The following is a 25,596-nucleotide window of genomic DNA, read 5'->3' as shown; positions in this document are numbered from 1 at the left end:
TCTCTAAGACTCAACTGTAAGTCAAGAGGGCTTCCAGTGGTTCTCAACCTTCCTAATACTGTGTGACCCTTTAATACAGTCCCTCAGATTGTGGTGACCTCCAACCATAAAATTATTTATTGCTATTTCATAATTATAATTTTGATACTGTTATGAATCTCAATGTAAGTATCTGATATGCAAGATATCTGATATGCGACCCCCCCCAAAGGGGTTTAAGACACTGCTGCCTTTTAACAAAGGAGTTTAGGTAAACTACTTTCCCATATGCCTTTCCCCAGGGGGGAGGAGGGTCCAGCTCGTAAGGAATTTCTAAAACTTTATACTAAGTATGTGAGGACCTACTTCTAGGACTTTCTTTTACATCGGTTCCTTTTAGGTTTATTGGAGTGGAGGTTGTGGTCCTTATTACCTTGTAACGCCTGGCAAAGCCTTGGGGTGGGGGACCTTGCTCCCTGACATTGCAAGTTTCCGGGGAAACTGCTGATTACGAGATCTACCAGGAGGTGGCGCTGTTGCCCCACCTGAACTGACTTCTCTCTTGCTCTGTTTCTTCACCTTGCAATCGAAATTGAGCCCGTCGCTTGGCAACAAGTCCAACTTTTTACAGTTTCGGCCGAGGTTTCCTGCTGGCTGCTGTGTGGTGAGTTCCGGAAACCTCAGGGCCCGCAGACTTCCCCTTGTGGGGCGCCCGCCCAGAGTTCATCCTCTGCGGGCAGCCACGCCCCACCGGGGGAAGTTGAGAGTGGAAAGCCTTTCCTTGAGGCTGGCACACCTGGCTGAGCCTCACCTGTCCCTTCCAGCCCCCTGACTGGCCAGCTCCATCTGAAACCCGAGTGACCGGAGGAGGAGGGACAAGGTAGCCGCTGGCTTCTGGGGTCAGAGGGAGGGAGAAGCATGCGGGTTGCATCTGGGGTGAGTTTGAAGTCTGGAGAGAAAAGAAGGAAAGAGGAGCTGGTGGTGGAATGGCCCGGCTGGCTGTCTGAGAACCAAGGTGCGTTGATCTGTATTTCTTTGGAGCAAGTGTTTTGTGGCTTTTGACTTCTGACTTTTTATGTCACGAAAACTTCAGTTTTGGCAAAGAGAACAATAAGGTGAAATTCTCGGAGAGGGGACAGCCAGGACCTAGAGGGTATAGAATAAATGAGGGCATGGGAATTACTTATAGGAGGGTCCGTAGCCCCTTAGATAAGTATCTTGGGTTCAGCATGCTCAGCCCCGGAATTAGGCACCGCAGTTACAGTTTCTGCATAAGGTTGTGAGATAATATTTGTTCAATGAGATAATATTTTTATTATCTCATGTTTCAAAACTACGTGCTGTCCTTCGTTAGGACAACCTGTTTTCTCCTTCATCTCTTTTTTTTTCTTGTTCCTATTTCCCTCTATTTGTCTCCTTTGTTTCTCTCTCATCTGTGCTACTTCCTTCCGTAAAGAGTCGTCTCCCCATGGTGTGAGTTTCTTCTGTACATGAAACCATCCATGCCTTTCCCCCGCTACTTAATAAGAGCCACCAGTGGATGTGGGGGGCGGGGGATGGGGGTGGGGAGGCCGGTGCTGGTACACTGCAGTGGACCTGGACAGACACCGGCCTCTGCTAACTGCCTGGTTTATCCTTCTTCCTCCATCGGCGTCTCCACTCACAGACACCTAGAGATTGATCCTTGCACTGAGACATCACGAAGTATTTGTGCTACTGCAAATTATAACCTTTTCTCCATGCCTTCATTATTGGCAGTTGGATGGGGGTTTGAGCAACCAAAACTCAAGTTTTCAGTTGTAGAAGCACACGTGTAAAGTCTGTACATCTGCAGGACTGCTGCTCCTGAGCTCTGTGGGAAGGGTTTATTCTGAGCCTCTTTCTGGGGTTGACAGGTGACTCTCTTCATATTATGATGCCCCCCCCATTTGTCTGCCTTTGCATTTTCATTTTATAAGCACATCAGTCACATTAGACGAAGGCCAATCCTGCTTGTCTCGTCTTTTAAAAGTCCCCATTCCTAAACAAGGTCAAATTTGGGGGTAGGAGGTTCTACAGTTCCACTCCAACATACGAATGGAGTGGGTCACAACTCAGCCCATGACAATCGTTTAATCTTTATATATATGCTCAAATGCAGTCCATTATAAGTGTACTCAAAGATAGTCAGGGCATCTTAGGAACTGCTCAGCCGTCTCCTGCTGATGCTTCTCCCCACCTTTCCCACCTCTCGCTGTGGTCTCAACAACAACATGCTCCGAGGTTGCATGGTCTGTGATTCTACAGTTCTGTTCTGTTTTAGCATGAGACCTCATCTGTGCTGTGGCAGCTGTAACCAATTACGCCCGCGCCCCCTCCCCCCCACACACAAAGCACACAATCTTGTCTTTGGGTTCTGTGGGTCTGAAGTCAAGCATGGGTAGGACAGTCTTCTCTCTGGAGGCTCCAAAGAAAAACCAGTTCCAGTCTTGCTTTTTCTGGAGCTTCGAGCACATTCCTAAGTTCATGCCCCTTTTTCCACCTTCAAAGTCCACACTGCCTGGGTTTGGTTTCTTCAGTCTTTCGCACCAACTCCTTGCCCTCTTCTTGACCGTTTAAGCATCTTTGTGACACACTGGACTCACTCGGTTATTTGGGGGTAATCTCTCTCTTTCAAAGTTAGTTGATTAATTCCATTGGCAAAGTTAATTTCCATTTGCTATTTAACACTAATAAAAACAACACATTAATAAGGTCAGAGATTTAGGGCATGGGCATTGTGGGAAGAAGGAAGCTTTTTTTTTTTTTTTCAATTCCTGTATTGAGTCTTTGAATATATTATCATCCCCCATCCCTACACACCTCTCCTTTATTTTCCCTCATTACTGGGAATTGAACTCAGGGCACTGTCACTATATCCTTAGTTTTTTTTTTTTTTTTTTTTTTTTTACAGATTTTTGCTTTGTTAATTCTTACATTATGTTTGTGCCTGCATGTTTGTGTATGTAACTAATGTACAGACACACAGACACAAACATATGTAGTTACATACATGGACACATACACCATAATGTGGGTTCACGCACAGGAGTGCAGTCAAAAGGCGGGGGATCCTCCAGAGATGGCGTTACAGGCAGCTCTGAACCCCTGGATTCGGGTGCTGGGAACTGAACTTGGGTCCTCTCCGAGAGCGGTGTGTGCTCCTAGCCACTGAGCCGTCTCTCCAGCCTCATCTTAGCCCTCTTTTTATTTTCTGTTTTTCAATGGGGCTTTGGTTTTCCAACCTGGCCTGGACTGACTCTAGCCCAGGCAGGTCTTGAACCTTCTATCTTCTGGCCTTAACTTCCAGAGTTACTGCTAGTATTTACTTTTTACTTAGAGATTAGCATTTTCGTTCTTCTGTGTAGCAAGGAAGTTTAAATCCCTTTCACAGAGAAAAACATCAACTTGCCTCAAGATAGAATGAAAAAAAAATGTGTTTACTGGGCAGCAATTGGGTATCATAATACTTTCTGTATAACATTGTTGCAAAAAACTCCTTGCAATGATGAAATGGCGCAGTGGGTAAGATACTTGACACAAGGCCTGACAACCTGAGATGAACCCCAAACCCATATAAAGGTGGAAAGAGAACTGTTGTCCTCTGATCTCCACACAATGAGCTGTGGCATGTGTGTGTATGCATAGACACAGACACACAATAAATAAAACAAAATAAATGAAAAGAAACTCATTCTTTTCATGCTTTTCAAAGCAGTTTGATCCCATATGCTTGACCAATTTCTGTAGGTTATTTTCTTATAAAAATTACTTGCAGACCCAGAGATACTTTTGTTTTTTTTTTTTTTTTTTTTTTTTTTTTTTTTTTGGTTTTTTGAGACAGGGTTTCTCTGTGTAGCTTTGCGCCTTTCCTGGAGCTCACTTGGTAGCCCAGGCTGGCCTCGAACTCACAGAGATCTGCCTGGTTCTGCCTCCCGAGTGCTGGGATTAAAGGCGTGCGCCACCGACACCTGGCCAGAGATACTCTTATAGGCAGATTTAGTTACTTACTCAGGAAGCCTCTGCTCTAGAGTATTGCAATGAAAAGGATCTCGACAGCTCCTACATCTCTGTGCTCATGGAAGTCTCATCTGTTCTTCTCTCTTGTCCTCAGCAGCCCAGGGTTAGTTGGTCTGGATTCCCACGTGCTCCTTGTGTCTCCATCTGTCTGTGCTAATCCAGGAGGCTGACTGTGAAGCCCTGGAGGAAATGGCTGTCTAGAGGAAGGAGCAGTCGAGAATAGGAAACCCAGCATTAAGTGTGGGATAAGTGGTGTGGATCCTGAAAGTTCTCTATTCGTTAGGTCATGTGTTGGACACAGTTTCCAAGTGGAGAAAATGAGAGAAGAAATCTGTTCTCTTAAAGGTACAGCTGTCAGGTGCTGATAGAGGAGGAGAAGAGTCCTGTCTTGAGTCCAGGTCCTGAATTTACTGTATTTTGTTTATTATTATTAGTGTTGTTATTACTATTGTTCTTGGGATTTGCTCTTGTTGTTGTTATTGGCTTTTGGTTGTTGTTTCTTTGTGAGACAAGGTGTCTCGTATCTCTGACTGTTCTCAAACTCACTGGGTGGCTAAAGATGACCTTGAACTTCTGGTCCTCCTTCCACCATCTCTCAAGTGCTAGAATTTAAATGTGAGCCACCATGTGTGAGTCGGAGATTTATTTTAAGTGCTGCCCTTCTATCCATGCCAAAGAACAGAGCACTTAGCTCCGTCTTTGACTGTTCTGTTATCCTTTTTTCTTCTTAGAGAAGAAAGGTGGTCATAGATGGGGAAATGGCTGGGGATACTTCCACGTTTAAAGACCTTTTAGTTTTGAACTTCTAAGACTCTCTTTGAGTTCTCTACCCAGCATAATGAGGAGATAGGTTAGTGCATGGTTGGGGACAGTTACTTTTAGATTATGAAGGGAAGTGAAGGAAATCAGGGACTCCTGTCTGCCCCTTGCAGTTTGTCACTTGCAGCCTCTTTCCTGGGTTTGTACTCTCCCAGCTCCAGGCAGAAGGCCTCCTCTGGTAGTTCTCTCCCATTGCACCAACTGAGCTACATGCTACGACTAAATACTCAACAAGAAGCAAATTAAGGGATGAAGGATTTGTTCGATTCATGATTTGAGCATGCAGTCTGTCAAGGTGGGCAAAGCATGGGAGTGGGAGCAACTTGTGGCTCTGGTGGCAAAAGAGGGAGAGTTCTCACTAAAACGCGTGCATCAGGAACCAAAACCAGGGAATGTGCCCCACTCTGTCTCATGTAGCTCAGGCTGGCTTTTAACTCAATGTAGCTGGGGCAGGCCTTGAATTCCTTGATGCTGGGATTACAGGCTGCACCATGACACTTGGCTTGGCTTTCTCCTTTGTAGTCAGTTTGGGACTTAGTCCATAAGACTGTGCTTCTCACATTTGGAGTGGGTCTTCTCTCCTCAGTTTAACTTCTCTGGCAACAGCCTCAAAGACACTGCCAGTGGTGTGTCTCCTCGGTGAGAGTAATAGAGGAAGATGCTGGCCTACCGTGGCATGTGCATGCATAGGACACATCCACATAAGCAAGCAATACACATACACATACCACACACACACCACATATACACAGACACACACACACACACACACACACAACACACACACACACACACACACACACACACACACACACACACACACACGCCTGTGCTCATGCAAGCACACATGCACACAAACACACACGGGCTTAGGACCAGCCTCCTGAAGTCAGGTTGTACTGTTTTAGTTCCTGTTGACCTTCACCTAGGTGCTCAATGAGTCTTTATTGATCTTGGCCCAAAGTTTAGAGCTGCTTCTGGTCGGCTAGGGAACACAGTAGCAGGATTTGTCAGTGTGAGAAGCAGAGGGGTGTACTTTGTGAGTCAAGGGGGGAAACCTAAGGGAATGCTGAGAATCTGACTTGGACGTCCTGTCTCCCATCTGATTTATAGTCTTCAAATCAGTCTTCAAGTCCAGTCAGTGTGGTTGGAATCTGGGTGGGCCTACTTGGCCTCTTGCCCCTTGAATTTTGCCCAAGGCCTCAATATTTGATCTCTTCAAGGTACAGAAGGGGCTGACATCTTGGTATGAGCCAGCATGAATTCTGGTAGAAGAAAAGAGCAGAGTGCTAGAATATTCCTATAGTCTCAGCAATAAAAACACTGGTAAGTGGCAAATTCCATGTGTGTGCAGGAGCTGGATTCAGAAGCCTGCCCGTCCCAAGGCATGGTGGCAGAAGACATGATGAATTCTAAGACCCAGGATCTCCTTTCTCCTTCCCATCTACAGAAAACTCAACTAAATGCAAAAAGACTAAACATCACCAGGCTTCTGAGTGGTGGGAACTTGTAGTGTGAAGAGCTGGGGATTGGAAACATCCAATGCCTGCCTTAGCTTTAGTGTCAGTTAAGTGCTGGGTAGATGTTGGTGGTTTGAGTTGTTTCCAAGGGTCCTTTTTTTCATTAGTTGTAACTTGTGCACACTAGTTATACAGAATAATAATCACATGGAGATGCTTTCCCATCACCCTCCCTTACACTTTCTTCCTCTTCTCAAGTAATTCCTTCAGAGGGCTCTTGTAGCTTCACAGTTAGAACTCTGTGGCCTTTGTGATGCATGTGCTGCATTTCATAGTGCGCTTATAAAGGGGTTAATAAATGAATGAGGCAGGCCCAAGTGGTGCATGCTTTTAATCCCACACTCAGGATGCAGAGACAGAGAGACAGGTGGATCTCTAGGAGTTCAAGACCAGCCTGGTCTTCATACCAAGCTCTAGGACATCAAATGCTACATAGTAACACCCTGTCTCAAAAACAAACAAACAAACAAACAAACAAATAAATAAATAAATTAATAAATAAATAGGCTTAGCAAGCAACAGCATTTGCTTTACAAGCCTGCTGATCTGAATAAGATTCCTAGAAGCCACATAAAGCTGGAAGGAAATAATCCACTGACCTCCACACATGCACAGTGGCACAAGCTCACACACATATGCAACACACACACACACACACACACACACATACACAAACAAACATACATTTATTTTTTAAAAGAAATGAATAGCAGGGCTCTGTTTCAGATATCTTGCTTCTTTACTTGGAATGTGGCTATCATGGCATGGACCATAGAGGCACTCAGTACATTTGCAGTGTGTTAGCAGAATGGCCTTTTGATGCTGAGGGTTGACCTGCTGTGTTTGCATCACTCCTGGAAGCCCGGGCTGCTCCTCTTGATACCATGTGACCTTATTTTCACTTTCCTCACCCATAATCCAAATTCAGGATAGTCTAATAATACAGCCAGAATCAAGAAGTCACATGTCACCAGATTAGATTTCTCCTTTTTTTCTGATCTCAGGCAAGGCACTTTTAAACTTAACACTTAAACTATAGTTTCCATGTGTAATATGCTGTTAATAAAACAGCAGGGTCATGTTCAAACCTGTTGTTTTTACTATAAGAGTGAAGGAAAACTTGAAGAGTACTGAATCAATGTAAGATTGTAAGAGAGAAATAGAGAAATGGGATAACACAAATACTGTTTGCAATGATCTGTGTCCACTCCATCCTTCATCACCACATTAATTGTTTCCCTTTTTTGAACCAAAATGAAAGCAAGTAATTTTCAGTCCTCTGGATCAGCAGGGAATGGAGTTGGCCCAACTAGAAAGTGGAAGCCAGAGTGTAGATTATCTATAACTGATTGGGCAATGAACACTTGATGGTGTCTGCATAACTGGTGACAGGCTGTGGGCTACAGGTATTCAGATAGCATGGCATAAATCCCTTACAAAAGGGAGGTTCTTTGATCTTTGATTTCTGGGATAGAATTGCTGATGATGTATCTTGTGTATGTTCACGAACGAGTCAATGGTTTAGCAGTAATATTGGGGGCTACAGCTTTGTGGGCTTGAGTGATGATGTAGCTCAGTGCTGGAGAACTTGCCTAACACAGATGAGGCCTGAGGCTTCATCCTCAGCACTCACAAAAAGCTGGCCTGAAAACCCAACGGAATGGAAGGACAGTATAATATAAATCTTCTGAAACGTATTTTGGGTGCCAAGGGAGCAGTGGGTTCTGCTGGAGGATGGATTAGTAGAAGTCAAAGTGGTGATGGAACTTAGGGACGTGAATTGTTGGGATGCCCCCTTGGGCGTATGAGGAACTGAGATCATCCCAGGGCTGTGAGCAAAACTGAGCTTGGTTCAAAATACCAACAGAACTACAGATGGTGCTTTTGTTTCTATCTATCCAGCAGTTGCCCAGGGACCAGTGGTCCCATTTCATACCACAGTGCCTGCCATAGTATTCTGGCCGGTCTTTAGGAGGTCCTGATAGTCATTTTGCCCATGTACTGATTCTCCAAGAGACAGAACTTCTGTGGCCTCAGCAAATGACATATGAATTAATTTATTAATTTTTAGGTTTACATACAAAGCAATGTTTTTCATTATGGCATTTTCATGCATATGTTCATTGAATTATTTTCATTCATTCCCCTCTGTCTTAGTTATGGTTTCTTTTCTAAAAATTACACTTTAATTTGTTTATTTTGTGGAATGTGTGTATGTTTGGGGGCAAGAATGCTACAGCATGTATATGTAGGATGGAGGTCAGAGGACAGCTTGTTGGTGTCCATTCTTTCCTTTCTAAATGCAGGTTCTGAGGACTAAACTTATTTCTTCAGGCATGGCGACAAGTACCTTTACATGCTAAGCCATCTCACCAGCCCTTAGTTAGGCCTGCTAGTGTTGTGATAAACACCATGGCCAACAGCAACTGGGGAAAGAAAGGGTTTACTTCAGTTTACACTTACACTTCATGGTCCATAACTGAAGGAATTCAGGGCAGGAACTCAAGCTAGGGACCTGGAGGCAGGAACTGAAGCAGAAGCCATGGAGGAGTGCTCTTACTGTCTTGATCCTCATGGATTACATGACCTACCTTTTTATAGCACCCAAGACCACTAGCCTGGGGATGGCATCATCCACAGAGATCTGGGTCCTCTCACATCAATCATCAATCAAGAACATGGACCACAGGCTTGCTCACAGGTCAATCTGGTGAGGACACTTTCTCAGTTGAGTTTCTGTCTTCTAAAATGACTCTAAATTGTAAATTCATAAAAAACTAGGCAGTACCCCTTCATCACTGCTCTCCCTTAATCCATGCTGCCTACCCTTCTAACTTTTGCCTTCCATCCCAAGACAATCACCCTTTTGCTTTCCTATCACAGGTGTTTAATTATCCTATCCCCCTCTTTATTACCCTCCTTTCATGATTCTCTGTCTAACTCCATGAACTCTCTCTTTCAATTTTTTACTTAGGTTCAGCATATAAGAGAAAATATGTGGTGTTTGTCTTATGAGTGTGGCTTACTGCTTTTAACATGTGATGTCCAGTTCCATACATTTTCATGACAATCTCATTTTTCTTTGGGGCTATATAAAATTGCCTGTATGTATATATGTATCACATTTTCTTTGTCCATTCATGTATTGATGGACATCTATACTGACTCATTCCCTGGCTACAGTGAATAGTATGGCTATAAATGTGAATGAGTAAGCATCTCTATGGTATATGAGTCCTTAGGCTATACAACTGAGAGTAGGATAGCTGGGTTTTATGGCATTATGACATTTATAGTTTGTTTATTTACTTATTTATTTTTAAGAATCTGCCACTTTGATTTCATAGTAGCTGCACAAGTTCTTCCTCATCAATATTTGTTGTCATTTGTATCCTTCATTCTGACTAGGGTGAGATGGAAACTCAAAGTGTTTTACATGCATTTCCTTTACAGCCATTTATTGGCCATTTGTATTTCTTCTTTGTAGCAAGTCTTTCTCTGTCCTGCCATCCAGCTCCCAAATAACTACACAGAGATTTATTATTAATTGCAAAAGCTTTGCCAAAGCTTAGGCTTGTTTCTAACTAGCTCTTAGAACTTAATTAACACATTTCTATTAATGTACATGTTGCCACGTGGTTTGCGGCTTTTATCTCTCACCCTGCATGCCTTGCCTCCTCTCTGTTCGGCTGGCGACTCTGCCTTCTTCCTCCTAGTGTTCTCTCTGCCTCAAAAATCCTGACAGCTATTGGACATTTAGCTTTTTATTAAACCAATCACAGTGGCATATCTTCACACAGTATAAAGGAATATTCCATAGCATTTCCCCTTTTTGTCTAAATAAAAAGGAAAAGTTTTAACTTTAACATAATAAAACTATACACAATAAGAACAATTATCAGGTAAGAATTACATTTATAATGTCCAGTCCATTTGTATTTGGCATATTTGGAGAAAATACTCCATTATTTATTCTATCTTGATGAGTCCAAAGCTTTGTACCTAATTTTCCTACTGTCATAACTAAGGAAAGCTGCAACTATAACTACCCAGTCCTCAACTCCATCAAAGACCCCAGAAGGACATAATATTACCTGAGTAAACAGAAAGTACTGAGCAAGCAACTTCCAAAACTGTAAGAAATTATAGAAACAGCTGGCTGCCTGGACACTCACTCAGGTTCCTCTGCAGTGTTGGGGCATCCATCTTCAGCCTAGACAGATTTTTCAGTGAAGCAGGAAACTTTGAAGGACTGTCCTGCCCTGTCTTGGCAAAGTGTCCTGATTGTCCAGTTTGGACAGTATATTATCAGCAGTCGAAGCAAGGGTAGTTTGTTGCCCAAATGGCTAGCTTTTGTCACACAGAAAGTGAACTCCATATGGAGGTTTTTTGATGCCCATCTTCATTTTTTTGTAGTAAATTGGTGCTGCCAGGAGTAGACATGCCTCACTGGCAAGAAAAGCCTTATATTATTAAGACATTTTAAAATGCCATATTCTTTAGGTCTTTGAAGTGTTTGAAGATCATCTGTGTATCTAAATGTATCTCTGTATGACCTTGAAAAACATACCTAACATGACTGTAAGTTTGATGGTTATGACTATTAACCTGTATTTCTTTAATATCCTAAATAGCTTTCAAGGACTAAAACTTTACACTACATTTTTAAGTGAGCTTCATAGCCTAAAAAAGAATATATATATATATATATATATATATATATATATATATATATATATATATTATAACAAAAATAACTTTAAATTTCTATCAGTATACAAAATGCCACACCAATGTAAAATATTTGATACATATGGTTGTTCAAAAGTAGATTTGACAGTCTACCCCTTTATCTCATCATTTCTATATTATATCACCTCTTTTCCCTTTTAGAAAGAGATCCTGTGAATCTAATATCCTTTGTTTAGCTTTTTCCCCTGGCCATGACCAATAACAATTTGTAACCAGCACCCCTAAACAATGACAAACATCCATAACCCAGTGAATGACCAAAAATCACCCACTCCATCTCTGGGGAATGTGGTTGTTGTGTTCTCTAGACTGCTTCCTGTTGTCTGTGGTTGCTGGAATCTTTAAGGGACTCTGAAAAAATTAAAGACTCTGGTCAAAGACAGCTGCATCATCAAAGCACACCCCAGCATAGGTGATAGCCCACAAATGGTGGACATCTGGACCACACTTGACAGCCTGAAGACATCTCAATTGGTTGGAGAGTATCTTTTCTAAGCAATTCAGTTGATCTGAGCCTCTTACAGGCAGGTTACCTAGCCTTAGCTTCTTTTAGGAAGCTCTGCTTGTCTCAAAGTATCTCTGAGAAGTCCTTACTGTTTATATAGCCTTAGGGAGGGAGGAGCCTAGTGAATCTGGTCAGTTTCAGGAACTTCCTGAAGACCTGGAGTTACTTCCTAAGCTTAAGGGACTTTTCTAAGGAGTGGAATGTTTCACTCACCTCCCCTTTAAAACATCCTGTTTTGTAACAAGGTTCCTTCTAAGATGGAAGTTTATCTTAGAGGAACTTATCATCCAATACACAAGCATAGGTATGCAAAACAAAGAATTGTAACAAAACCTTGTAAATTTAAAACTATTGAAAGTTTATGTTGGAGTTGATTTGGAAATTTTTATCCATTTTATAACAAAACAAAATTCATTAAAAAAAAGACCGTGATTATGACCCCCTGTGTTAGACGTTGCCACCAGATCTTTAGGATATGACCTCAGTTTCTAACTTTGGAGGCACTCAGGAGAAAAGTTTAAGAGCTCTGTGACATCGTCTGTTTCCTTATTTCCACACTTAAGAAGGAGAGGTGAAGAAAATGACTAGGTTTGGTCATAACCCAACTTAGTGGTAAAAGCTTACAACTTTTGACTGCTTCCAACAGTTTTTCCACTAGGTAAAACAGAGTAAATGAGCTGTAGGAACAATTCATGTCTGGCTCCACTTGAACTAAAGAGGAAGATGTCTCTTTGACTAGAGAATAAAAAAATATGCAGGATTACAGAATTGGTGGGGGGTTCTCAATTTTATTTAAAAGCAGCTCTCAGGTTTTTAAATTTGCATTTGGAGCACACTGAAGTAAGGGAAGCTTTGCATTTATGCCACTGTGCATGCAGTCTACTTGATAAATGTATGCCAAACCAAGGAGCATTAAAAATATGTAGGTGTGTCGCTTCCACTTTCATAGAAAAAAACCCCATCTGTGCGTGTCTCTATTCTAAATTGGAAAATGTTGGAGAAAGCGAGAGAAGAAGCAAAGGCAGCACTCTACACAGCTTTAATCATGTCTAAAATAAAGGCAGCACAGTGTCCTGTGTCAAAAAACATCAGCTCGTCTTCCCCTTCAGGCTATGTACAGTAAAGTACCAATAAACACAATACAAACCTTATGAGCTGTTGGTTTCTATGGAGGATGTCTTACGCTTAGCTGTTTCCCATGTGAAATACATAGTGTTTATGTAACACAGCCACCTACAATTGTTCAAGAATGTTCCGTTTGATCTCTAAAATTCTTTAAAAACTATACCTTTCCTTGGTCCTGAAAGATATGAGGTGCGTTAAGCTTTCTTTTGGGTGATAAAAATATATTGGAGCTATGTAAAATTACTAGTTAGTTACTCAAACAAAGTATGTGCACTAAATGTCACTGAATTATGTACTTTAAAATGGCTAGGGGCTGATGAGATGGTAAGGTGTTTGCTGTGCAAGCCTGATTGACCTGAGTTAAATCCTGGGAACTCAGAGTGGAAGGAGAGAATTGACTCCTTTAAATTGTCCATGACACATGTACAAATGGACACATACACAAAATTAATAAATAGAATGTAAAAAACAAACAAACAAGCTGAAGGCAGAGGCAGGTGGATCTCTGATTCAAGGCCAGTGTGGTCTGTGGTCTACAGAGTTCTAGGCCAGCCAGGGTTGTATAGTGAGACCCTGTCCAAAAAAAGAAAAAAAAAAAAAGAAAAAGAAAAAGAAAACAACTAAAGTTTGTGTTAAGTAAATATTACCTTTATAAAAAATGTGAAAAAACTTAAAATATTTTATATGTCATTATTCATAGTAACATTTATAGTGGTGAAAACTAGAAATTAATCATGGTAAATGGGTAGTCAAAGTCAAATATACTCATACAATCCAATGATTCAGTCTCAAAAAGGGACTCATGCTTAGAAATCATTACATTAAGTGAAGGAAGCCAGACACAGAAGGCCACATACTGCATTACATTATTCAGTGAATATGAGAAGTCCATGGGCAGAAAATGGCTCATGATTGCCCTGGCTTAGCGGGCAGGAGAACTAGGCAATCTCTGCTATTAAGAAGGAGTTTCATTTTAGTAAGTTATGAAAATATTTTATTTAAAAAAGATTTATTTATTTTTATGAGTATGATGTTTTGCCTGCATATATCTGTGTAACAAGTGTGCCTTGGACTGGGAAGAGGATGTCAAATTCCCTGGAACTGGAGTTATGGATGGCTGTGAGCCACCATATGGGTGCTCAGAATCAAACTTAGGTCCCCTGGAAGAGCAACAAGTACTTTTAACCCTGAACCATCTCTTCAGCCCAATGACATATTTTTAAGTAACATAGTGATGACAGTTGTCTAATAGTGTGAATATACTAACAGCAACTTTAAAAAATTTGAAAATGTTGAATTTTATGATACATAATTAAAAGAGCAATATTAAAGGTAATTCTAACTTTGCAAAGGAAAGAAGGAAAGCAGAAAAGAAGACAAAAGAAGGAACAGAGTGGAGGAAGGAGAACAGGAAGAAGGAAAGAAGGAAAAACTTTTAAGACAGTACAGTACAGTTTAAACTGTAAGAACATTGGCTCTGGGCCACGGTTTCTCCATCTGTGAGAATTCTGATTCACCACACCCAGTTCGTTTAGAGAGGCATCTGACCTGTGAGGATATTGTCCACATTTGGCACTGTAAACACAGTCAAGAGCAGCAGGCAACAGTGGGGTAAACCAGAATCAAGTACGCCCAGGCAGAATGGCAGTGAAGGAGCAGCGGGGTGGGGCAGAGAGCAAAGCTGGCTGTTTAGCTGGATTGTGTGAACTCTGCTCTCCTGGTACTGGAGACTCTGCGGTATAACATGGAAGGTAGCTAGTTTCCCGGTCTAGCATTTTGTTTTATTTTATTTTCGTTTTGTTTGTTTATGTTTTTGTTTTGAGTCAGAGTCTCACTCTGTAGTCTAGGCTGGCTACGGAGCAAAGACCAATCTTGAAACCTCTGCAATCCTCCTGCCTCAGCCTCGCCAATGCTGGGATCACAGGTGTGAGATACTCTTCCCAGCTGTACCTGGGTTTTGTGAAGCTCTGAACACGTGTGAAGGGATGGTGAGCAGCATCTCATGCGTTTTGTGGCTTAATGTGAATAATCCCTAGATGCATACTTCTGAGGAGCATACTTCTGAGGAGCTCTCCTCCAGAAGTCAGGCAGGAAACAAGACACCTTTGTCCTCTTGTTTCGATATGAAATTACCTTTTCAAGAAGATTGATTTTTAAAGTTTTAGTTGTGTGTGTGTGTGTGTGTGTGTGTGTGTGTGTGTGTGTGTGAACATGTGAGTGTAGGGGCCTATGGAGTCCAGAAGAAGGGGTTCAATCCCATGGAGCTAGAGTCACAGGTGGTTGTAAGCTGCTTGGCATGAGTGCTAGGAGCAGAACTAGGGTACTCTGCAAGAGCAGTATGAACTCTCAACTACTAAGCCATCTCTCCAGCTCTTACTTTGTTTTTTTTTTTTTTTTCCTAATGAAGTCTTTGTTAGACTTTTATTTTGCAAAGTAAGGTCAAGGTCAAAGGTAAATCCTATCTTTAAAAAAAAATTAATGTCACTGCCAGTTTTTATTTCCAGGACGGATCGAGATCCCATGAGGGTGCCTGGTGTCTCTGATGACTTTTTAACTTGGCAGTGCTCTCTGCATTTTGGATGGGGGCACCTACGTGACTTGAATTTTCTGCAGGAGTCAGGATGTCTGAACACACAACAAGCAGCGATTTTTGGAAGGATCATCATGTTCTTCATCCTCTGTTTATCAACACAGAGACAAGTGCTGGTGTCCATGTCCCTTCTGGTTTCACATCTCTCAATTCTGTTCTGTGAGCAGACATTTCACAGAACAAATACTGACAGTGTGTTGGTTGTCATTGCCCTTGCTCTAGATCACAAAGCTTCACTGGGCCATTGAAGAGTCCGGAGACCACACTGGTACCTATGTAAAGCATTACTGGAAGTTCATTTGATTGCACATTATCTCCCAGTAATGTATTAGCATTTGTTAATCATAAGTGTAAAAAATGTAAGTATAGATAAAAGAGAAGAAAACATGCAGCTAACAAGTGACACAGTCACGTGGAGAACGCACTTGACCTCTAAAATCACCAGAGCCACAGTTGAGTGGCTCAGATCATTTACTACTGAGCTTCAACTCCTGAAGGCAAGGTGCCTTGGAAGAGGGGGCAATAAGTGTGTGTGGGTGGAGGGGCACACACAGCATCTGATAATCCTACCTTGGAGTTTTAAAATACTTTGGTCTTGAAATTTTAAAGCACTTTAATCTTTCACTTGTTGTTTTGAGGTTGGGTCTCACTCTGTAGCCCAACCTGGCCCTCCTACTCTGGATCCTCCATCTTTAGCCTCCTGTGTGCCAGGATTACAGGTGCGCACTTGCATGTGACCTATATCCTTTGTCCCCATTAGAATGTCTCTGATTATGTGATTCATATTTTAATGATTAGGACTTAGTATTATAATCCATTATTTTGTAGATTAGGAATTTAAATGCAGGAAGGGATGACACTTGCCCAAACTTACATAGAACAATATGGGAAGTCAGGAAGCAGATGTGTGTGATACTAAAATGATGGCTGGCTGCTAATACAAAATCTTCTCTAGTGAATTAGAACCTAGTGAATTTTCTCTGGATTACTTAAGAGAGAGAGAAGCAGAGTGTGGAAGGGTGATGAACTCGACTTCCATACTACACTTATCCAGAGGGCTGTAAGTACTTCTTAACACTTGGTTTTCATTTGCAGAGAGTCTTATTCTTTTTAAAATTAATTTGAGATGATTCCTAAGAAATGTCTTTCTTGCCTTCTTTTTCTTTCATAGTTTTTGAAAAATTCCAACAGAACTATAGGTTTCAACTTGGGAGTTACTGTGTAGAAAAGGAAGTCTGAAATCTGTTATTTCATATTTCATATCAGAAAACAATGAAGCAATTTACAAAAAGGAACAGAAGGATTAAAAATTTTGAAGTATTAGGTATGGTGAGGCTACTGTACCCCTACTACTCCAGAGGTGGAGACAGGAGGTCAAGTCCATTCTTGGCTACATAGAAATGGAGGGTCAGCCTGGACTACAAGAAATCCTGTCACAAAACAACAACAAACAAAAAAAAATCTTCAAATCAAACCAAAACAAAAACCTTGAGATTTAAGGACTAGACATTTTGTAGAATGAGGATGAGAAAATTGTACTGGATATGCAGGTGAGCTCTTCTGCAGGACAAATTAAACCTAGATGTTGGGCTGTAGGTGTCCTACTTGTGATATTATGTTTTGATATAAATGTTGCATACAGTGAAAGGAAAGACCATGTCAAGATGTTATAATTTGATGAGTAGTAATAGCAATTATTACAAGATGGTGTTTATTCATATAATAATTGGTAACAGCAACTAGTTAATACACGCTAAGTCTTATGCTAAATACTTTGTGATGTTCCTTAATTCTTTTTTTCATTTTTTAAATTTATTTATTAAATTTAATTTTACATATCAGCCACAGATTCCCTTGTTCTCCCCCCTCCCACCCCCCCACCTCCCCAACTTCCCTCCAGCCCATCCCCAATTCCCATCTCCTCCAGGGCAAAGACTCCCCCGAGGATTGAGTTCAACCTGGTAGATTCAGTCCAGGCAGGTCCAATCCCCTCCTCCCAGGCTGAGCCAAGTGTCCCTGTATAAGCCCCAGGTTCCAAACTGCCAGTTCATGCACTGAGGACAGGACCTGGTCCCACTGTCTGGATGCCTCCCAAGAAGATCAAGCTAATCAACTGTCTTATTTATCCAGAGGGCCTATTCAGTTGGGGGCTCCTCAGCTATTGGTTCATAGTTCATGTGTTTCCTTTCGTTTGTATATTTGTCTCTGTGCTTTTTCCAACCTTGGTCTCAACAATTCTCGCTCATACAAACCCTCCTCTTTCTCACCAATTGGACTACTGGAGCTCCACCTGAGGCCTGAAGTGCTAGAGAGGCCCACAGAAATCCACAAAGATACCCTCACAATAGATGGCTGGCAATGGTTGAGAGACAGCCAGAACTGACCTACTCTGGTGATGGGATGGCCAAACACCCTAATAGTCATGCCAGAAACCCCATCCAAGGACTGAGGAATCTGGATACAGAGATCCACGGCTAGGCCCCGGGTGGAGCTCCGGGAGTCCAATTAACGAGAAAGAGAAGGGTTTATATGAGCGAGAATTGTTGAAAGCAAGGTTGGATAAAGCACAGGGACAAATAGCCAAACGAATGGAAACACATGAACTATGAACCAAAGGCTGAGGGGTCCCCAACTGGATCAGGCCCTCTGAATAGATCTCTGAAGTATTCGAAGGCCACCTGGCTAAACATCCTAATTGTCGTGCTAGAAACCCCATCCAATGACTGAGGGAACCGGATGCAGTGTTCCTTAATTCTTACAATAATGCTTAGGTAACATCACAAACCAAGTAAGAAAGTGAGAAAACAGAGTATACAGCTAATGAGCACTGGAGACAAGAATATTTGATTTCAGAAATAGGGTTTATTTACTATACTTCCGAGACTTGATGCAAAAATTGAAAGTGAACTGAAGCCAAAGTATGCATACTGGATAAGCCATATAAATCTGCCTTTAATGTGTAGTTATAAATGACTGTAAGGAAAATGGGCAGAGGCAGTAATGTACACAGTTTAACAGTGCAGGCAACAGATGTTGGGCTAGCTGCTAGGCTACTGTATGGTTGTTTAGGTAAAAAAAAAACCAGTTGCAACAGAGTTATAAGTACATCCCCACACATCCACATCCACACCTGTGCACACACCACTTTCCACTTCTGTTCGTTAGATTATTTCGAAACTGTTCTTTCTTAACATTTAGGAAGTCTTTCACCACGTTAAGGGGAGAAGGGACTGGATCCATGTTTAGGTCTGTGCTTTGAAGAGGAGCTTATTTTCCAGAGAGCCTGGCCGTGAAGCTGTAACAGCTACTAAAGAACTTCAGGTTCTGTGATATTCACAAACACAACATCTGAATTCTTTGAGAAGAAATTATAGAAACGAATTTCTTGACTCAGTAAGTTGTCTGTGAATGAAAGACATTATCACTTACGTGCACTGGAAGAGCTGCAGATGCTATCCGTCCTGATTTATTTACTTTAAAATTGTTAAGTTTATTTATTTATAAGGCAGTGACCATGTGAAGCATGAACATGAGGCTCAGAGAACAACTTGAAGGTATCTGTTCTCTCCTTCCTCTATTTGGGTTCTGAGATTGAAGTCACTTCAGCTTGGTGGGAAGTACCCATACCTGATGAGCTATCTTGCCAGCCCTTATTTGTTTTTTTTATTTATTTATCTATCAATTTATGTATTTGGAGATAGGGTCTTATGTAATCTAGTCTGGACTTGAGCTAGATATCTAGCTGAACTTCTGATCCTCCTGCCTCTACCTCCAAAGTCCTGGGATTACAAGTAGAGCCACCATGCTCAGGTATTTGGTGCTGGAATTGAATACTGGGCCTCACACATGCACCCTACCACCTGAGTTACATCCCCAGACTCCTTGATAATGCTTTTTTTTTAAATTTATGGATATAATATTTTTCCTTTTTATTTATTTATTTATTTATTTATTTTACAATACTATTCACTTCTACATAATAGCCACAGATTCCCTTGTTCTCTCCCTTCCTGCCCCCCTCCCCTTCCCCCCAGCACACCCCCCATTCCCACTTCCTCCAGATCAAGGTCTCCCCTGAGGACTGGGATCGACCTGATAGACTCAGTCCAGGCAGGTCCAGTCCCCTCCTCCCAGATTGAGCCAAGCGTCCCTGCATAAGTCCCAGGTTTCAAACACCTAACTCATGCAATGAGCCCAGGACCTAGTATCACTGCCTAGATGCCTCCCAAACAGATCAAGCCAATCAACTGTCTCACCCATTCAGAGGGCCTGATCCAGTTGGGGGCCCCTCAGCCGTTGGTTCATAGTTCATGTGTTTTCATTCATTTGGTTATTTGTCCCTGTGCTTTATCCAACCTTGGTTTCAACAATTCTCGCTCATATAAACCCTCCTCTTTCTCACTAATTAGACTCCCAGCGCTCCACCAGGGGCCTAGCCGTGGATCTCTGCATCCAGATTCCTCAGTCCTTGGATGGAGTTTATGGCACAACTATTAGGGTGTTTGGCCATCCCATCACCAGAGTAGGTCAGTCCCGGCTGTCTCTCAACCATTGCCAGCAGTCTTTTGTGGGGGTATCTTTGTGGACGTCTGTGGGCCTCTTTAGCACTTTGTTTCTTCCTTTTCTCATGTGGTCTTCATTTACCATGGTTCTCCCTTGTTCTCCCTCTCTTTTCTTGATCCAGCTAGGATCTCCCGCTCTCTTTCCCTCGACCCTCACCCTTCATTGCTCCCACTCATTCAACTGAAGAATGGATAAATAAATTGTGGCACATATACACAATGGAATACTACTCAGCAGAGAAAAACAATGACATCATGAGGTTTGCAGGCAAATGGATGGATCTAGAAAAAAATCATCCTGAGGGAGGTAACCCAGACTCAGAAAGACAAATATGGTATGTACTCACTCATAGGAAGATGCTAGATGTGGAACAAGGATGATTGGACTGCTACTCACATCACCAGTGAGGCTATCTGGAAAACGGGACCCCAAGAAAGACACGGAGAAATGGATGAGATCTACATGAACAGCCTGGACATGAGTGATAATGCTTTAATAACAGTTTTTATTTTAAAGCTCTGCCTATGGCTTAGAGGTAGAATGCTTTCCTAATGAATGTGGCTCTACTTTATATTTCCAGCAACACACACACACACACACACACACACACACACACACACACACACACACACACACACAAATACAATATAAGAATCCCATCGTGGTTATCAGAAAGAATTCTTGCTAGAACAGCCACTTGCAATCACTTTTATTGATGACCCCCCCCACACACACACACACTCACTGACTCTCTGGAGGATTCTTGGAGCTAATCATGAAGGATGAGTTCAGCTTTTTAGATTAGAAAATGTAGCCTTCAGCAGGGTGAGATAAGTCCACCTCAGGAATCTGATTCTTGTCCTGAGTTCTTTCTGCTATTGTAAAGAGATAATACATTAACTCTGTTCTGTGAACTTCAACTTGGCTCTCTTACAGACTGGGCCAGATAGTAGCCTTGACAAGCACCAGGAAGAACTCATTAAGCTTCAGGACTCTACTCTGACTGTAGGTCAGGAGAGCAATTTTGATTACTCATTGAAATAGATAGGTTAAAAAAAAATCATATCTGATCCTATTTCAAAAAAATTTGGAGACGGTCTCACTATGTAGTTAGTCTGGGCCAACCTTGAACACAGAGATCCTCCTGCCTCTGCATCTCAAGTTCTGGGATTATAGGCATGCACTTAATGTATTTTCAAAATGTATTCATTAAGCTGGGCATGGTAGTGCACGCCTTTAATCCAAGCATTCAGGAGGCAGAATCTCTGTGAGTCTGTGGCCAGTATGGTCTACATAATGAATTTCAGGCCAGCCACGGATTCATAGTGAGGCCCTGTCTCAAAAAATAAAGAATAAAAACAGCCAGGCAACATCTCCAGTGTTTATTTTTACTGTCAATATTGTAACCCCAGAGCCCATTGTGAAACAGTTGCTTTCTCCTGTTCATTGTTCCCTCCGACTTACTATTCAATGCTTACCAAAGTAACATCATTTCTTTCCTTTTAAGTTTGAAAGGATCACATGGTCACACGGAAGAGACAAGGAGGGATAACCTGTTTTCACCTGAGTCTGACCCTTTTGTCCCTGATTCATTTCCTGCTGCTCTGTGTTTCTCCACTGTCCACAGGAGAGAGAGGCGGGTTTCCTAACCCCTGGAGGAGGAAGAAAGGGACTGTCAAGGTCAGATGCTGTGGTGTTTCTAGGTGATGCAGGAGTCACCCACCAAACCAGAGCTCAGACTACAGACGTGTTAGCACAGAGCCAAGTCCGTGCCGACCCCACCTCTCCTAGCGCATAGACAGCTCACAGGTGCTGCTGACCCACCTTCAGGAGGGGACAGGCTCTGCCTCAGCTCCCAACTCTGCAGAAGGAGGTAGTACTGTCCTCCTGGGGATATATTTTTAATCTGGCCTGATATTTATTGTTTACCTGGGATTGTGTTCTGTGTACAGAATCGTTACTGAACCACACCCCGAATGACACTGTCCTGAGGTAAAGGCAGCTGAGTGGACTGACTTCCTGATTGTTGGCTTGGCCTGAAAGAAAGAGAGAGGAGAGGCAGGGAGGGAAGGAGAAGAGGTGGAGGGTGTGATGTATGCCTTTGTGTGCACGTGCATGGTCCTCAGGTCCCTCTTCTTAACCTCAGTTTGAACTTTTCAATCTATCAGAGAGAAAACAGATGAGAAGAGTGTTCAGAAACAAAACGTTCTCCTTGTTTATGGAGGAAACTGTGAGGAGATTGTGTGTGTGTGTGTGTGTGTCTGTCCGTCTGTCTGTCTCCCTGTCTCTCCCTCTGTGGTTTTTTTTTTTTTTTTTTGAGACAAGGTCTGGCTGTTCTGGAATTCACTATATAGACCAAGCTGTGGTCAAACTCACACAGATCCACCTGCCTCTACCTCTCCCTCTTCCCCCTTGAGTTCTGGGAACAAAACTGTACCATCACAACCAGCTGTGAGGAGATTTTTAAAGGGTTGGAAGCACCTGTTTGGTAGGCAGAGTCCAGTGGGATGAATCCAAAAGGGGCATCAAGCCTTGAAAGTACGATGTGATGAAGAATAATGTGAACAAAGCTTCTGGAAGAAGGCTTCCACAGCCACCACAGGCATCAGGTGTGCCAGTCTAGTGGGGAAAGGAAGCCACAGCTGGATCTGAGGTGGCTGTTTGGGGTGGACAGCAGTTGTGTGCTCTTGTCTCTTCCTTCTTTGTGGTAACCCCAGAAAGAGAGTGACCAGGGAGAAAACATTTCAGATATATTATCTCTGTGCTTTTAAGGTTTCAAAGTAGTGTGTCATGGAATTGTGGACATAAAAAAGAGAGAATGAAAATCTGGCAAGAATCAGTTGCTATTAATGAGTAAAATGCCTTGTAGGAAATCAGAGGTGTGCATCATTGTCATTTGTGAACTCTGATGCTGTTGGTGATGTCTGTGAGTTGTCACTCTGTGAGCCCTGATGCTGTTGGTGATGTCTGTAAGTTGTCACTCTTTGTGAGCTCTGATGCTGTTGGTGATGTCTGTGAGTTGTCTCTCTGTGAGCTCTGATGCTGTTGGTAATGTCTGTGAGTTTACCCAGATGCTCAGATTATCTGCCTTAAAAACATTGCTGCTTTCCATGGTCAACTGTCCAGAGGCATCAGATAGCCTGTCAGGCCTCCTCTCCTCTGCCTTGCATCACAGGTCTTCAGGCACTGGAAAAGCTGATAACATGCTTTGTGTCAAAAGATTTCTGCTCAAACAGGCATTTTGTGAGATTTCCAAGTTCATTTCAGGCCCCAAGTCTCTGAGAAGGTGGAATAGGGAGAATGTCAGAACGATCATAATCTCAATTCCAGAGAAGAGCAGGGCAGTGGGTGCCCCCTCACCTGCCCATGTCATCACACCAGCAGATATAGGATGCACCAGAAGGCTAGGATCTACATGAGCCTGCCTCTGTAGGTCACCTTTGCCACTTTTTGTTTGTATGGTGTCTCACGGGATTGTTTTCCAGGTTTGTCTCAGGAGAAAGGTGGAGCCTGAGTATGAGAGAAGTGCCTAGGGATCTCAAGTCCTCAGCTGGTGGTCTGTCCCTTTGGATAATGGGACAATATCCTTCTTGGCTATTAGACACACCAAAAGATTACTATTCCTGAGAACTGAGTCTTCAAACTCAGAAAGCAGATGATAGAAATAGAATCGAAGGTGTGTGTGTGTGTGTGTGTGTGTGTGTGTGTGTGTGTGTGTGTATGTATGTATGTATGTACATGCAGTAGTTTAAAGAACACTGGGTATATAAATAAGAGATCTGGGATTAGATATGAAACCTTCTCTGCCATTTAGTCACATGGGTAAAAAAGACTTGATCATTTATTTGCTAACATCTCAGCTTCTGCCTTTCCTCTTTGGCATGGAACAGCCTAAAACAATGACTGGCATGCTGTATTTTCTTTGTGTCTAAGATCTGAAATCAGGAAGGATAGCTTGTTTTTCAGGATGTTGGACATAAGTTATACTGAATTCTTCCGGATCTGAGCGGTTCTCACTCTTCCTGCCAACTGAATGTGTTCTCTCTCAAAAGCAAGCTTTCTTGTTGGATAGCTTGGGAGGAGACCGGAGAAAAGGGCAGTCAATGATTGAGGAACAAAAGTAGACCCTCTCAGCCTAGGCTCCCTCCTCCATAAAATTTTTCCTCATTTAAAGTATTCAATTCCTCTGCCCCATAGCTCATAACGATTAATAACTCCCTGGACCCATTGTATTTTCCAGCAGGTGGGTCACTTGGATCTTTGAAAACCACCTTGCTGGCAGAGCCACAAGGGCTGTTATATAGATGCTGAGACTGGGAATGAAGCTTCAGACAGACAGAATCACACCTCAGTGGAACAGAGTCAGATGTCGTTCCAAGGAAGTTTCCACAGCACGTGTAGAAGTTTCGTTCCAGCAGGACAAGTTTGATTTTCAAAGTACATGGCTGTACTTTGGTGGGGAAAGTTTCTTTTGGAAACTTGTGGGTAGATTGGTGATTGTGTCTTGGGGGTGGTGGTGGTGATGACACTGTGCTAACTAAACAGAAAAGTCTGGAACAAGGATTGTGTTATTGTTGCAAGAAGATTTGCCTCTGATGTATTGAAACAGGTGCAGAAACGCCCTGTGGTTTGTGATTGTGTTGTGAATCCATGTAGCGGTTGGAGAGTTGGTATTGATATTTAGTTAAACTCTAATTATCACAAACTTCTAGATTCTTCAGAATGTTGTCTTGCAACCAATTAGGGCCTTCACCCCCCTTTCACTCTCATGCACTTTGTATTGTGTCTGCTTTGTCGCTGTGTGATGGATTCTCAATTCAGGTGAGGGGATTAAACCTCTTATAGGAAAATTAAGACATTGAAGTAGCTGAGAGGAAATAAAGCAAGGAATAACAATCCACAGGTGAGGCAGTATTCTTGTTTCAGATAGAATTCTGCCTGGTGAGATTTGGCAAACACAGATGCATGCAAACTGCAGGCAAGCTATATACAGACATGTTTTGCAAGTGTCAAATGAGGGTGAGAATAAAGAACTCACAGCTGCAAGAGTCCCTTTATCCCAGTGCATGCCTTCTGTTATTTGTTGCACTAAGTGTGGACTAATGCTTTACCTTCTTAACTATTTTGCAGTCCATATAAGAGAAGCTGTAGCCATGCTATAATTTTTTAACAAGAAAATTATCTAAATATTAATATAGTGTTGTTATAAATATGGTCTTAATAGATAATATATTTATAACTTAAATTATATTATTAATCCATTAGTGTTCTTCTCAGGTACCTAAGTGACCTATCTTACCCTGTAGGTAGATGCCACATGGGATTTAAAAATTTATTAGTGGTTATGGGCTATGGGACTTAGGACTCCAACACTTAACTATATTATACCTATTTATTGGTATTATGAATTAATTTAATATATTTACTATGTAAGTATAAATGTTGGCTATAGGATTCTTCTAAAAGAGACAGATTAAGTCTTCATAAGAACCATCCCAGAGGATGGCATCAAGGCATGCCTTTTCTCAGCTTGATACAGAGCAATAGACAAAGCCATTTGCTAATCAGTCACTAATTTCAGGGGGAAAGTGGTATAGCAAATAATTTTGCTGTGACAACCAACTGTGAATATCTTCCTTTTGTATAAACTTGGAGGGATACAGGGTCTGTGTGGCAAGGTTTTCTGCTTATTTTATGACTATCTG

General features: G+C 42.1%; 1 protein-coding gene across 4 annotated transcripts in view; it reads left to right on the top strand.

Moving 5' to 3' along the window:
- Positions 1 to 630: 630 nt before the first annotated feature.
- The window catches only part of Styk1 (serine/threonine/tyrosine kinase 1), a 43,545-nt gene continuing 18,579 nt past the window's right edge, over positions 631 to 25,596 (top strand). The window contains exons 1-2 of one of the 4 annotated variants that reach the window (XM_076568077.1): positions 733 to 994; positions 21,519 to 21,764. The gene's annotated coding sequence lies outside the window, so the exon portion shown is untranslated. Of the gene's footprint in view, positions 995 to 8,957; positions 9,067 to 21,518; positions 21,765 to 25,596 lie in introns of those variants that run through there. The other 3 variants (XM_076568078.1, XM_042274186.2, XM_006995676.4) reach the window with 3 other exon arrangements.

The sequence above is a fragment of the Peromyscus maniculatus genome, chromosome 3 (assembly GCF_049852395.1).
Source record: "Peromyscus maniculatus bairdii isolate BWxNUB_F1_BW_parent chromosome 3, HU_Pman_BW_mat_3.1, whole genome shotgun sequence".
Lineage (NCBI taxonomy): Eukaryota > Metazoa > Chordata > Mammalia > Rodentia > Cricetidae > Peromyscus > Peromyscus maniculatus.
This window is presented reverse-complemented; position numbering and strand designations above follow the sequence as displayed.